Genomic DNA, 15,587 nt, shown 5'->3' with positions numbered 1-15,587 from the left:
CCGTTAGAAGCCACCTTCAACAGCCGAGAAGTGCGAGCAGGCGCCCTAAGCCCCGAGGAGCACCATTGCTTTCTTTCACGCTTCCTTAAAAATAAATCCCAATGGTACTTTGCCACTGTCACGCTCCTGAATACCAACTCTTTGGGACGTTTCCCAAACTCACGCTAAATAATAAGTTCCCTGTTATGTAACAGGTCGCAAAGACGAACCCAGTCACCTCTGTTGTTGATTTGGAACAGAGATGAGCAAGGAAGAAAATAAAATCGCTCCCTCTCCCTCCCCCCAAAGAGCTACTACTGGATTGTTACCACTGTTTTGCATCTTCTTTGTTATTTCTTTAACTTCTCAGACAGTTTTGTGTCTTTGATTTAGAATTAAGTTTCTATAAATTTACCTCTTTTACTAGAATGAGTGAAACTCTTGCCAGGTTTTCCTAGTTATGACTGGTCAGAAATGTTCTCTTTTAATTCCATGCTTCTGTTACTATAATCTATTTATAGACAATGCTGTACATCTTTAGACCCTATATTTAGAAATGCCATATGGTAGGCAAACTAGGGAGCAAACAGTAAAAGGGAATTGTCCCTTTCATGTAGCTGTGTATGTTTGGAAATGCAATTAGGCTGGAGTATCAGCAGGTGCATATTTTCAAGAAGAAAGACCCAGTTGGCAAATGAACTAAGGGGAGGCAGGTGGTAAAGGACTCTTCGGTGGGACCTTTAAGGCATTTCAGAAAGTGAAAGGCCTAGATGGAGCAAACTTTAAAAATGTCCAATAGACATTTGAAAGCTTGTCTGACCTTAATCTAATTTTGAGTGCAACTACTTTGATCTTTGTGGTAGTTTTTATTGAACTGCTATATAGGGATAAGGAGTAGGAATTTTCTTTTTCATTTTTATGTAACATATGCACTTTCATCAAAGTCATAAGATTTCTTTCTTGTGATGTGTAGATTAATCGCCTGCCTCGGTGGTTTGAGGTCTGCAACATTTGAGTAAGAATGACCAAGCATAAACTCCATAATTGCCATTTCACTAGCCAGGTGCAATGTGATCCAGGGGGTGAATAACAAGTTTACAGATTAGTTTTGCAGTTCGTCATGAAGTATTTTGGCAAGCCCTGGGCCACACCTGTTAGTCCTTAAAAACGTAATGAAAGTTTAGCCTCTTAAGGTAGTGTGTTATTACCTTAAGAATGGCTTGTGGGTTAAGTAGATGAAACATCAGTATGTGTGTAATATGAAGAGAGTGCTGTGCTTGTGTTTCTGTTTAAATTACTGTCCTGACTACTATTTTCCTATGTATTTAGGCTATCAAATCTTAGGGCACCAATTAAACTTAGAATGACAAAACAGCATGTTACATTGTCTCTTCAGAAGGTATGCAGCTGTCTTTATGATATACCTAATAAAAAAAAAAAGCCTAATAGTCATGGAAAATGAGAAAATTGTATGGTGGGGAGAAATGAAGGGTACATCCAAAACTTTTTATGATCCCAGTTGCACAAATGAGGAACACAAAATTTCAGCAAAGTAGTGGTCACCATGCACAAGTCAGTATTGCTAGTACATAATACCTGCGAAGCACCTTTTGTATTTTATGGAGAAATATTTGTGGCATTTGAAATATCGCGGCTCTTTTTTAAAAATCAATTTAGCTGGACAATTTAGTCCCGATTGTAGGAGAGTCACTCATTTAATCATACTTGTGATTAATTTGTCTTGCTGTCTTTTATGAGCACTTTAATTTTGTGAGAACGGTTACGTGGGAAGGATGACTGAACAATGGTTCAACACTGTACTGCTGTGTGGCTTTAGACAAACTCTTCCACGCAGTTATGGCAACACACCACCATCAGGCCATGGTTTGTCATTTCCTGCCTCTCGGAATTTCAAGGCTGGAGGTACAAAATTTATGTGTGACAACAAAAAAACTTGATGCCAGGAGCAAAACAATCAGACGATCAAAAATGATACTCTGTGCTTGGGGGATTTTGTGTGTTGTTGTTTTGAAAGAGAAGCAGCCAAGGCAAAAAATTTATTCTTTCCTTTCCACTAGAAAACAAGCAAAGGGCTATCTTTATCTTTCACTGGATGGAAAGGACTTCAAGGGGAAGGCCAATATTTTTCAAAAATTAAAAACAAAAGAACCAACTGCACTGAAACTCATGAGAGAGTAGGAGCTTCATAGTGAAAAAAAAATGTAAAAGAGCTGAGCTATAGTTCCACTGACAAGAAATTCACTTTAATAAGTTATTATTTATACTAGAGGAAAATCTTTTCATATTTTTTTTTCTTTTAGTGATAATAATGAACTGTGTTAGGACACAGTTCTATTCAGTCCTGTAACCGTGAGAGGACAGAATCAAGTGCTCAGAAATGGCCAGGAGACGATTCTTTCATTTTGGGGAACTCTCTCATGGTCGAAATACAGCAGAGTCCCCTCCCCTGCCAGTTTTGCCTTCTACCCCAAGAGGGAGGGGAAGGAGGGAGCCTACCAGGAGTAAGAACTAGAAAAGGGTTGCGACTATTCCCCTGGGCCAAACCTGTGATGCCTGTTATATTCAGACAAAAGTAACCCATGAAACCCACAAAAATCACATCTGCAGAAACCCAGCCTTACCAGCTGAAAAGACTGTCCTGAGTGAGTTAACAGTATGTTAATAACCCTAGGAAATTATAGGCAATGTGAAAATAGCTTGCAAATTTTGTTAAACTAACATGTGCCTAAGTTCTGATACTTATGGTTTTTTACAAGTCTTTCTCTGCTAACATGTAACATCTCCAAAAGGAATTTATTATATTTCACAGTGTCAATAAAATGTTTTCCCACACCGTTAAAAACACGTATTCTGTTGCAATTGCTTCTTTTTAAAAATTTTATACTGGGCTTAATGAAATAAATGGATTAAATTTTGACTTAAATGCAAAATAAATATTGAAATGTAAATGTGTGGCCACATTTAAGTTTTCTAAGGAAAGTAAATGTTAACTGTGAGCTCTGTTTTGTTCCTTGCATAAGTTGTTGCTCATGCTGTTCTCTATTCTGACTCTGTTCTCTCACACTGACTCTATTCAGAAGAAAGCAGAAGAGTTTTATTTGCTTGCAACTTTTCTGACATTTTTCTCATTTACAATGGCTTTGCACTTTAAAATTAACTTTAGCTCAAAGCAGTATGTTGCAGAGAAATTTTTATGTCCAGGTTTATGTACATATATAGCATCCAGAAACACTACCATAACTACATATGCAGAACTAAGGCCCTTGCACCCCACATTGAAAAATACAGTTTTTAGTTATTGTACATTCTTTTAAAAGTTTATTTTTAATAAGTGGGTTAGTCCACAGATGCTTTATAGATTATTGTAAAGAAGCGTATCTGATTTCTAAATGATTATATTTACATTTAAGTGGTTTTGATAGAAGCAGGGGTTTTGGTATGGAAATAAAGAAAGCAAATATTTGGATCTTTCCACACGCCCTCTTTATTTCTTCCTCAGTGTCATGACATCATCATCACCATTATCAAAAGATCACATTGTTAATCTTTATTGCTTGAATAATGGTTACCGTATACTTGCTTTCTTCATTACAGAAGGCATTAAACTTAAATGCTGATTTTCTTAGACTCTTTCTTACATTCTTTCCCTCTCATATCCTTGTCCCAGTTTTTTGCAGGCTGAAGGGTATGCCAGCTCTTTCTGTTGAGACCATCATGCCAGTTACTGTGATCTGATTAAAATAAGCAACTGTCCTCAGAACAGGTTCACAGGTGATCTCATTCATGGGAAGTCAATGGCAGTGCTTTGATGCACAATTTACATAGGACATTTTCACTTCTGGTCTCCTTTTTCAGTTTCCATCTTGGCCACGTTTATTCTAGAAAGTCCTTCTAAACAGTTCTCTGCAAAACTGCAGCAGTGCAGGTAGGAAGTGCTGTAGTGGCTGCTAGTCACGTGCACAGTCTACTGGCCCACGTATCGCACTGTTCATGCACTCACCAAGCCAAAAAAAATGTATTTGCAGTGATATTTTTTATTTAAAAGTTTGAATTTTGAGCAAATGGTCAGTGCTTGAAATATGTAGATTTTGAAAAGCTGCTTTTTGTGCCCAGTGAGTAGTCTGGTGCCTACTTCTGCTCTTTACTACAAATAAAGCTCCCTGGCTAGGCTACATCCCTCAGACTGTGCATCACAGATGCAATTTAGCATGCATTTTGATTGGGAAAATCAGTCCTCAAAGAGGAAAGCAAATTGTGTTCTGCATCTGAATACTGTTTGGCACAATGAGATCTTTACCTAGTATTTCTGGTTACCACACCAAAGTAGACAAATAATAAACACACAAATTCTGTTCTTTTTGGCCCCAATGATAGTCAGTAAGTAGGGTCTTGTGAGATAATTCTGCTAGGAAAAGCCAGATCCTTACTGCATGCCATCCCGTTTGTTCGAAAACAAACGAGGGCAGGGTCCTAGGGACACCCGGAGGCAGTTCCCTTCTTTAGAAATCTGAGTCCACAGCAAGCCAACACCCAGCCGAAAGTAATCCAGGCTTGGCTATGTTACTGGTGCCTGCATGTTTCTCCTGCTTGTTCTCTGCAGCTGGTTTGCTGCTTCTGAGTCATTTGGACACCCATGCAGCAGCTACATCTGCAGTCATCTCCTAGGCAAACTCCTTGGCCGGTGTTGTTCAGCATATAGCCTGCTCCAGCCTGAAGGGATGTTTCTCAGCCAAAATTCCCTGAGGAATCTGACATGCTCAGGGCTTACCAAAAGCGCATTAGCAATAGTGTCAGCAAATAGTGAGGCTGTTTTCTATTGATGTGTGGATTGGTATCTGCCTTCTGAGATGTTAGTGATTGGCGCTGTGGTTGTCAACTCTACGACTGGTTTTATGCTGACTTCACAGCTGCTAGCAGAGCTGCTTTATGTATCAGACGGTAGTTCCAAAATGCTGACCCTGGATAGTGAACCCACCCCAAAGTCGGGAAATGTGGTTTCCATACCTCTTGAAGTTCAAAGTGCCGTGTGAGGGTTGGGCTCCATTAGCGCTTTACCTGTGGGAGCATGTCAGTACTGGAACCACAATATTGTCTGAATCTTAGCAAAAGTTCAGGTTGCAAAGTGAAGGATCCTTCTTTGAGTTTAAATTGTGTATCTGACAAGTTTGTTATACCTTGTAATTTTGTTGTGTGTTTTGGAATTTTTCTTGAGGACTTGCGTTCTCACATATATGTTACTAAATAAGAATCTGTGGCTCTCAGTGCTTTGTAAGGACATAAGCACTGTTGAACTGAGGAAAAAACTTTGAAAACATGCACATTAAAATCCAGAAATACAGGTGTCACCCCCTCCCCCCCCAGGTTCTTATTTTTAAATTCTCATAATTTTTACCCTTTTTTTTCTGATTTATGAATTAGGAATTATTGAAAGTAACAGGAACAGTTTAGTGGGGTTAGTGGAGTTAATAAATGTTTGTGCCCAGATCTATGCTGCCCAGTTCTACAAGTATGTGTATTTGAGTTGGGATTGTTAAACATATCAGTCTCAGATAATATAGCTATGCTAACAAGCTGTCTCATTTGCTCCATAGAAGTGCAATCTATCCAGTCAAAGGATCTCATGTCAATACGGAGTTCTTTTGCCAGTATAAATTGGATGTCCAGAAGAGGGCTTTGCTCATATAAACGTATTGACAAGACTTTATACAGTCACAACAAAATCAAAATTTGCTTTCTTAATGCTAAAATCAGGTTTCAGCTACATTACTGTCAATCTGGAATAACTCCCTGTAGTTTACTCAAACATAAGTTGAAACCAAGAAAAGTCTTTTGGACTCACAACTCTATAACCACATTAGAACACTGTAATGACAGAAATCACATTTTTAGTCCGTAAGTGGAAAGTGTTGTGTTAGCATTTTCTTTATTTCTTGACAATATTTTGTTAAATTTAGCCATTCTGAGCCTGAGCAGGTAAAACGTCCAAATTTGTATCGACACAGGAAACATGAAGAACTCTCTCATAGGCCTTTTTGTTGCTTTCTTCCTACTTTCATAGCAGTGGGACTATATTCTTGTGGCTTTCACATTTTGGCATTTATTTGTCAAAATTGGGGGTGTAGATGTAAGCATTTTTGTGTGCCAATTTACATGATGCCATAAAGCAGTATTTTTCATTTTTCAACACTTATTAGCTCAGCTGCTCAGCTGTGAAGCACCACACCCTGGTGTGAAACTTGTAGAAGCATAATTCTGACAGGTTTATATTGGCCTAAATTTATAGCATTTCATTTGGGAGAATGAGTCTCTCATTCACATTTGCAGGGCAATTTTGTGATTATTTGACAAGATCAACCAGCATGACCTTTGGCATGCTGATAATCTCAAGGTGCTCTACAGATACGTAATTCGACTTTTAGACAGCGGGCTAATGGAAACACCATTTGTTGAAATGGAATGTGTTGCATTTAAAATTATTTTAATGTTAGTAGAGCAAATTATTCCAACCAAGAGTGTTCAGTTCCTATGTGTATATATGTATATGTTTTTAATATTGACCTAAATTGAATGGTGCGATACTATACTCCAAGCCTTTCAGATAAGATTTGTGATGTCTTAAGATAAAACACTGTAGTGTATCTTCTTCATCATAGATGAGATATGGTGTAAGGACAGACAATGCATTTTTTTCTACATGAAAATTCATGTCTGAATATGAAGTCAATTTGCAGAGTGAGTATCACATATATACTTGCTATATTTTATTTATTTTTCTTTGAAGGATTATATCCCATAAGAGTAGTACTGTATTTTGAGATAATAAGTTCTGAATATACTATTTTTTTCTAAATGTTAAGGAAAATGAAATCTATGGTGGTTGATTTGTGTGATCAAACTTGAGAGATGTAGATATCTGTGGTGGTTAGCTCAATTATACTCATCTGAAGTCATGATGTCTAGAGTTAGGTGAGATTAATCATACCCTAGTTTTCTACCGTGGTTTTGTGTTGTTGTTGTTCCAGGTCATGGCCATACCATTATTAGCAGACCACCGAAAATGATATCTTTCAAAAGTCTAATTCAAATGCAGTCTGGATCTCTAAACTCTCACAGCAGGCATCTGATGGCTGTGTGACAACAAAGTTGTTATTTCCCAGTTCTGCTCTGTCTGAAACGCACCTACATCTTTAAAATCAGTGCCATCAAGCTAGGAATAACAAGGGCTTGTTTTGTTTCCAGCAGCAGAGGAGCTATGGAATCAGAATATGAAGAATGTGAACAGGTCACTGTAGAAAGGTTACCACCGGGGTTTTGGATCTGCTCTGAGTCTAGCTGTAGAGCAGTTTTTCCATTACATGTCTAAATAAAGTCTCACGCATGTGAAAACTGCAAAATCAAGCCACCTGTGGATAACAGGGTGACTGCATTCTGGATCAGTTAGCACAGAGAGAATTATGTACAGAATTAAAGAGATTTTCAGACAACGTGCAACGCATAAGTTCCATTAGTGTAACGTAGTCACTGCTCTCAGAAACAGTTGCAACAAGGCCAAGGCATGCTCTCTGTGAACAAATCCTACCTGAGGAATTATGTATTATTTAGGTGCAAATTGCTCACTGTTATCTTGAAATGTAGCCTTTACTCGAAATGTGTGAATTACAATAAAACTTGAAAAGTTAATGACATTAGATCCATATCCTTGTAAAAAAATACCAAAATACCTAAATGTTTGTTAAGAAGATCTTTGCCTTGATTTGTGTGCTTTCTGTTATACTGCATTCAGCCCGTATTTTCAAATGAATTGTATATTCTTTCAGATTCAAAGTGAATTACTTAGTTGAATAAACCCTCCTATAAATTGAACATGTGCAAATGAAAGGCAGAGTTATATGAGAACAATTGCTTTTCATGGTCCCTAGCGTAAACCATGTGATGTTGGGAAGTTCTGAAAGTTTGAATATGCTAATTATTCTTTCCTTTGCTCTGTGGTAGATGCTGTTTAGCTATAGAAATTGGCTCACAAATCTGCATGTTTTTGTGATGTGCTATTTGCCATCTGCTTTGGAGATATTCCCGTACACTTTTGTTGATGCAACAGCTATAGTGTTTTCAAATGTTGATACTATAAAAATGTAATGTGACTGGACTTGGACAGGTGCCTTAAACAGACCACCCATCATATTTATTTTGCTGCCAATCAGATCAGACAAACTCGTGGGTAAAATGTTGAGTGCTTTGAACTTTCCAGATAGTGAATAATTTACAGTTCATTTTAAAAGAGATTTTGACAGCCCTGAAAAAAGTCCCGCTTAACTAACTCGAAAACACTGTTATGATCCAAATTTTCAAAGCTTACTCTTTAATTTGATTTTATTTTTAAGTTTTGTAATTATTTTCTTGAATCAATTTTCTCTGAATTCAATTTAAGTTGAAATGCTTTATTTTGGTAGTAGAAAAAGAATCTTTTGTCAAAGAATAAGTTGAAACAGTATAAATTTATTATTATTTTTCTAAATCAAATGCAGAACAAGCAAGTCCATTCAATGTTGTTTATAAAATAACTGGATTTGGTGTACAAATGTACTGTATATATACAGTGCAAAGAATGTTTAATGTGAATTATCCCTGCCAGAAGCTTAGATATGCTTATGTCATGAGTGCACTTGGAAATCACTGATTTTATATCCAGTAGGAATGTTTTGTCCCTGCCAGTTACAGAAAAATAACAAAGTCAGGGTTCAAACCACTAATACACACTGTATGCACGTTAATATGCACTCATGCATGTATTGTTAACCTTTTTGGTGTCTTGATTTTAACAATATTAAGAAGATCCCAAAACTTTTCAAGTGTTAGGGGCTGAAGGTGACTGTTACAAATGCCTGGCAAGAAAACTCGTGGTTAAAATAGATGAAAATGTAAGTGATCACAGTAGCACAGAGAGTCATCATCACAGATCCAGAAGATTATCTAATATTGGATCAAAGGAATTGTATTTCGGAACAGAGATGCTCTTTATTGTAACATATCACTGTTTCCAAAACAGAGTAGAGCAGAAGGAAAAAAAAAAGGATAGAATGAGAAGTAACAAAGTAAACAGTTGGGGTCTTGTTCTTCTGAAATGTTAGATGCAATTAAGAGCAATTCACTGAAATTATGGCACTGGAAAATTGACATAAATGAGAAGAAGACTTTGTGTATGGTCACTCCAGGAAAGGTATGGGACTTGGAGTTTAATTTTGAGGTGGCCTAAAAAAATAAGATTTGTTTTGATGCAAATGTTCAATAATCATTCCTAAAAATATATACTATAGAAATAGGATTATCTGTGAAGTTTTTCACAAGGAACAAGTGAATCTTTAAGGAACTTCATAACCATAAGCCACATTTTGGGTATAAAAGTGGTTAGTGTTGTGCCAAGCACGGAGGAGGAGAAGTCTTAGGTGTGGCTGGTTGTTTCTGAAAAAGAGATAGCGTTGAGAATTATTAATAAGAAAAATGAAATCTCAGGAGAGGATGGCCTAATGGCAGAGCTATTAGCCGCATCCAAAAAGATGGTCTCACATCCTTGCTGAAGCGTTCAAATTACATGAGAACACATTTTCCCAGATGGGTGAAAAAGAAACATAATCATCTCGGCCTTTAAAAATGATGACAGAAATAGCTGAGAAAATTATACCTCAATTATCTTGATCAATCTTGTAATAAACTCTGCACATAATCTATCTGTCTTTGCTAGCAAAGAGGTCAGGAAGAAAAATATGTTTCTTTTTTAAGAAAAGGACCAAGAGGAACTTGGGGTGAAGTTTTTTCACATCAGCTTATTTATTAAGTAGAGATGCTTTGGAAGCAAAAGTAGCTACTATCTAAGTTCTATTTACATGAAGCAAAAGTTCAGTATAGCATCAAGTAAGAGATTTCTGTCATGGTCCATTTCTGTAATGGACCAAGTTAGTTTTGGGTTCTAGTATGCTGCATTGAAGATTTTCATCCAAAATTATTGCAATCAGATCTCTAAGCAAATAGCAATTTAAAAGTGCTCAAACAGCAGTGTGAATCTGTAAGATTTTCAGATGCTAATCACATTATGGCTTTTATATTACACATTTTGCTATTTAAATACAGTGGAAAAGTCCCAAAGTCCGTACTGTTGTCTAGGCAAGAGTGATGCAACTCAGGATCTGATCCGCTACTTGGTATGTACACATAAGACATTGGTACATGCCCTCATGGTGATTATAACTGCCACTTGTTCTCATATTTCATTTAAAGAAACATTGCAGGTTTTCAAACCTTGTTTGTTTTTTTTTTTTTTTATCAAAGATGGTTAGTCCTAGGAGTATAGAACAAGGGTCCTGGAATTGTAAGATGTTCTTATCACACCAGTGAATTGAAAAAATAGTTCAGAAAAGTGAATAAAGAAAAGGATTTTGCAAGCTAGGACAAAGTTGCAGAAAGCTTATGAATTGTCCTGTTGTATCTCATTTAAACTGGCATTTTAAGCAGTGGGGTTAGGAAGATAGGACTTCATAGCAGTGGAAATGAAAAATAAATACCTTTGTCGCATTCTCACATTCCTTTTCTTTTGTTCTGGGAGAACATGTATGGTCTTAGCTCTACTGACTGAATACAGATACTATAGATTTAAAAGGAATCTTACGTTTCTACGAATAGAACAGACCACGAGAGATTTCCTCGGAAAAGTACTGGAAACCCTTCCCGCAAATCTGATTAGCTCAGGGTACTGAGTTTACATTGTATTGTCCTCACATGAAATTGAGAGATATGTGATTGGAATCTCAAAGCACATGAAAGTGTTCTGTGTCTGATGCCAATGCTTAGGAATGCAGAGTTTTATTCTTTTTAATTAAAACAACAAACAAAATCCCATACTGATTCTGGAGTGAAATTCTTTTCTGCCCCATTCTGCCCTGGTCCTGGTCACTGCCATTCTATATGGCCTATTTAGCATCTGAACTGCTAAATGGGACTGTTAAGGCAAAGCTTTTTGCTGAATCTTTGCAGAGGGGGAAAAGACCATTTGCAATTCTGAACTTCAATTTTACAAAGGCTCCAAGAATCCTGGGCCACTGTGAGACTTTTGGATCAGCTGAAGTGGTTTAGTATTAGAGCTTCTGTGATAATGATGTAGAAGAATTATTGGTTTAGGCAGCTTGAACTGTGAATTTGACTGGTACCTTTTAATCTTTCGGTACATGAGGATGGGGTTTATGGACTGTACTGAAAGTGCCAGTAGTACTATTTTTTATTAAAGGAGAAGTAAGAAAACTGAGTAAAAGACCTCAATTCTTCAACCCCTTCTTTTGTCGAGTAGCTGGGGAAGGAAGGAGGTGATAGACACTTTTTATTGTGAATCAAAATTGTAGATTTGATCTAATTTATGAGACATAATTTTTTTTTGATGTGGTTTTATTCTGTGGCAGCATAGAAAGAAATATCTACCAAAGCTTTTAATTTTAAAACAAAACCAGTTGGTTCAGTGAACTAACTCCTGCCCTAATATTTTAGCAGAACAGGAAATGTGCACTTTGCATGTCACCCATGTGTCAGAACATTTGATAACACTACAAAAGGATCTGTTTTACCAAGCTGGTTCTGATATATAAAAGCTATGACTTCAAATTATTTCCCCCTTTTAAAATTCCTAGCAATTCTTTTTCTCCATAATAGTGTTGTTATATTTATTTCCTAAGGGTATCCAGGTGTTTTCAGGGGAATAGTGCAATGTTGATACATTTCTTTCCTGCGTGCCAAATTCATTGAATTAATCATTGTATACTAACATGGCTCAGCACTGTCCAGGGGCTGCTAATGGGATACAGCTTCTAGGTGGATGGTTTCAAAGGCAGCAGAAGACAGCGGGGAATGAGAGCCCTGCCTGTCCTCTGGTGGACTGGCTCTGGGAAGTGAGGTGGGAGCTTCTGCACACTCAGGACTAAACACGTCACAAAGCCCCGCATCCATAGCAGTCGATAACCGACAAGCATCCAAGCAAAGCAGTAACTAAACCACGCTGCTTCTGGCACCGAGACGCACAGTCTGTCAAGAACAACATATTGTGAGGACTGAAAAGAGAAACTTGGACTGATAGCAGTCCTATATTTCAACAGAGGGTTGTCAGCCATTGTGTTTAGGTAGCATACGAACATGTGAGCATGGTGCCTCAGGGCAAAAATTAGCAGAATTGAGAGAAAGCAGAGCCCTTGAAGAAGAAACTGAATTCTACTTCTGCATCTTTAACAATATAGTGGATTTAACACTACTTTCAAAGCCTGTTTCAAAACATGGGTATAGGGTATATGTGTTTTTTCATCTCAGTCTTTAGGAAATAAATATATAGGAACAGATACTCAGCAGGCATAAATTAATGTGGCACCAATGAAGCTAATGAAGATCTAGTGCAGAGAAGGAGCCAAGTATTAGATTTAGGGACAGACCCACACCTTTAAGGTTTTAGATTTGGGATTTAGGTTCAAGCCTAACTTTTAGCAGAGCAAATCGGTTTGAAAGGCCGGAAGCGTTCTTCAAGTCAAAAAATAGTTAATAACAATGGACTTAACACTGAAAGGTTAACATCCTTCATGAGTGGTCATGCCTGTTATGTCAGTGTTAACATCTTGAACAGCGTTAGCTCAAAATAAGAAATCAAGATTTGTTCTTGAAAACCTTGCAAGCAAGTATGTACTTAAAATTAAACTTAGTATATGGCTTTGACTTCATAGACTTTTGGCTTCACACAAATAAATAATGATAACTGATAAAAATAATAAACAGTCACTCTTTTACAGTCACTTTTGTTCCATATACAGCCTGCACTTGGACATATCCAAATACTTTCTTTTTGTTTTGTTATTACACTTACCTCGTTCCTGCTTTCCAGCTTTTTATGTATAAATTTGCTGTATGAAAAAACTGAAATCACTATTGCAATTTTTCTTATTGCTCAGTGTGACCACTTATTCCAGGTGTTTATTCTTCTTAGTGGAAAAGGTTCTTACTGTATTTTATTCATGTTTATGTTTAGAATGCTTCTGCCACATTTCATGGTTGATGAGCCTCTTAGATGGGAGGATGTTTTAGCATGTGCATTATTATCACTTCCTTCATTATTTTGTACTCATTTGTCAGGTCATCTTAAATGTTTTTCTTCTTCACTGAAAATAAGCTTAACTTACAACAGGTGTGGAGCCAGATAGGGAGAGGGAGCTCGAAAGAACAGTGCTAGTACATCCATAGCAGTGCAATGCAGAGGCCTCTCTCTATCAAACAGCAAGAACATACGTTAAAGGGGGATACAGCTTTCCTAGCCCACTCCCTCTGTAAATCCTCTTCTGCATATCCAAAGAACCTGTGTTTGTAGGTCTATATGATAGAAGTGAGCAATGCAAAGCACATAAGTCTTCAAGGTCCAAAAATTCTAGGTCACTGACTGTCATTCCTAGCGCTCAGTTTTTCATGCCATGCTGAGATTTAATGCTGTCTTACAATATCCATTTTTCCTTTCATGGACACAAAGTTTAAAGAAAATAAGTAGTAATTTAATGTAAAGCTGCCTTGGGATTTCTCTAAAGTAAAAAGTGGCAGAAAGTTGTCATAATGGCTGTATAGCAGCCCTGCTCTCAGGCATCAACTTAGGACTTTATTTACTAAGTGACTGGAAAAAAGCTGACTCCTAGTGATTCACAGGTATCAGAAGGATGCCATCAGGATCAATGCAGCCAGATGAAGTTTACAGGAGCTTTGTACCTCCTCTAAAGTGCACGGGAGGCTGAACTAGTCCCATAGTCCGAACTGGGAGAAAAGGTCAAAGTGGCAGACTTTGTCTTTGCTTCTACCTGGTACCGACAAAGATCTGTCACTAAACAGTAGAGATGCATTTCAATTCCTTGTAGGACTGGGCTCTAAATCAAGAACCGTAATATAATCCCTGTTTTTTCCCTTCTTTTTCTATGTTATTGTTAGACCATTATTTCCTTTGTCCCTGTTTCTCATTTTTTGTGCATTTTTAGGAGACCACTATTATATTTTCCTTTTTCTTTAATGGGAATATATCTAAAGAGCCCATTGTTGTCAATTGAAATATTTATGTAGTTTAGCATTCAGTAATTCCATTTGCTCCTTTAATTTGATCCTTTAACTTACTTCTGCTTATTTTTACATACAGTGCCTCCAAATCCTCTGCACCAGATTTGTTTATCTTTTTTAAAAGCTTTCAGCTCTCTGCTTGTAAAACTCTTTGCATTTCATTCCTTACCTAACCACAATGGCCTATGTTGCACTTTTCCCTGTTTAGATTGAAGTGGGAAGAATTTCAATTGCACTCTTTCCAACAGTTGCTTAAACATTTCCCACTTTTCCCCTAGTAGCTTTCCCACAGTTAGTAGAAATCCAATCGAAAGTAGTTTCCACTTCTTTCAAAGTCAGCTAATTCATTCCTCTTATTCTTTCTGGTAATATTCTGTGCTCACTCTTGAAGTTGTTCAGGCATTTAATATATTTTAGATATATATATACCTTATATATATTTATATCTATATGTGTACTTACACACACACACACACACACACACACACACACACACACACACTTTATATGTACTTTTTTCCTCTCTTTCTCTCCTCACCTCGGCTTCCATGCTGCTTATATCCTTCTGTTTCATCCTTGTGCTTTTGGTGTGTTTTTTAAGCTATTAGGCTGAGGTTTTCCTGGTGTAACAAAACCATTAGTGGGATGGAGAGACGTATGATGTGAGGCATATGTCCCATCCTTCGGGACATCTGACTAGTTGGACATCTTGGTGTGAGTTCTGGCACAGGCCACCACCCCAGATGTTTTGGTGGTACGTAGGACACTGAGAAAAGAGTAATATTAGGCTGAGGGGAGAGAGACTGTAAACAAAATGTTGGATCCCTTTTTCCTAAACTGTTGAGTTCAGCCCTGAAGCTGCATTTTGGAGCAGAAGTCTGAGAAAGTTACAGAAGGCTACCCAGTGGGTAGGCTATTCTGAAAACTCATTCCCTAATTGCCCGTCATTATGAAACTGTAGCTTTCCCCCTACCCCAAATTCTAAGTTTCTGGAAGTTTAAGAAGTCTCTCAAACTACTAATAGCGCTTGGTGTTTTATACTAACAAGAGCTGAAAAAGCTTTAGGTAACCAACCCTTTCAAAATCCCTGGGCCTAATTCAGCGCTATATGGCTTTAGTTTTCTACTGGTTCAGATCCAATGATTTCACTGGTATAAAAGATGATGAGGATGAATCAGGCTCTCTAAATATTGCTTATTAAACTAATTGTGTAGAAAGACCAACAGGAGCAGAGGCATGAGGTGGCTTGGGTAAAGATTTTCTATTCTTTCACTCATTTTGGAAGGACATCCACAGCAAGGGCATATTCTGGGTTGTGCAGAGTGCCTCAAAGCCAAAGGCTGTGGGCTAGCTCTTCAGCTGGTTTTAACTGGCACAGCTCCCATGAAATCAAGTTTTAATTCATGGAGTAATTCCAGTTTAGACCAGCCGAGAAACCTGGTCACTAGTTGAAACTCCCAAACTCATATTACATTTGTTTA

Source organism: Struthio camelus, chromosome 3 (assembly GCF_040807025.1).
Source record: "Struthio camelus isolate bStrCam1 chromosome 3, bStrCam1.hap1, whole genome shotgun sequence".
Lineage (NCBI taxonomy): Eukaryota > Metazoa > Chordata > Aves > Struthioniformes > Struthionidae > Struthio > Struthio camelus.
This window is presented reverse-complemented; position numbering follows the sequence as displayed.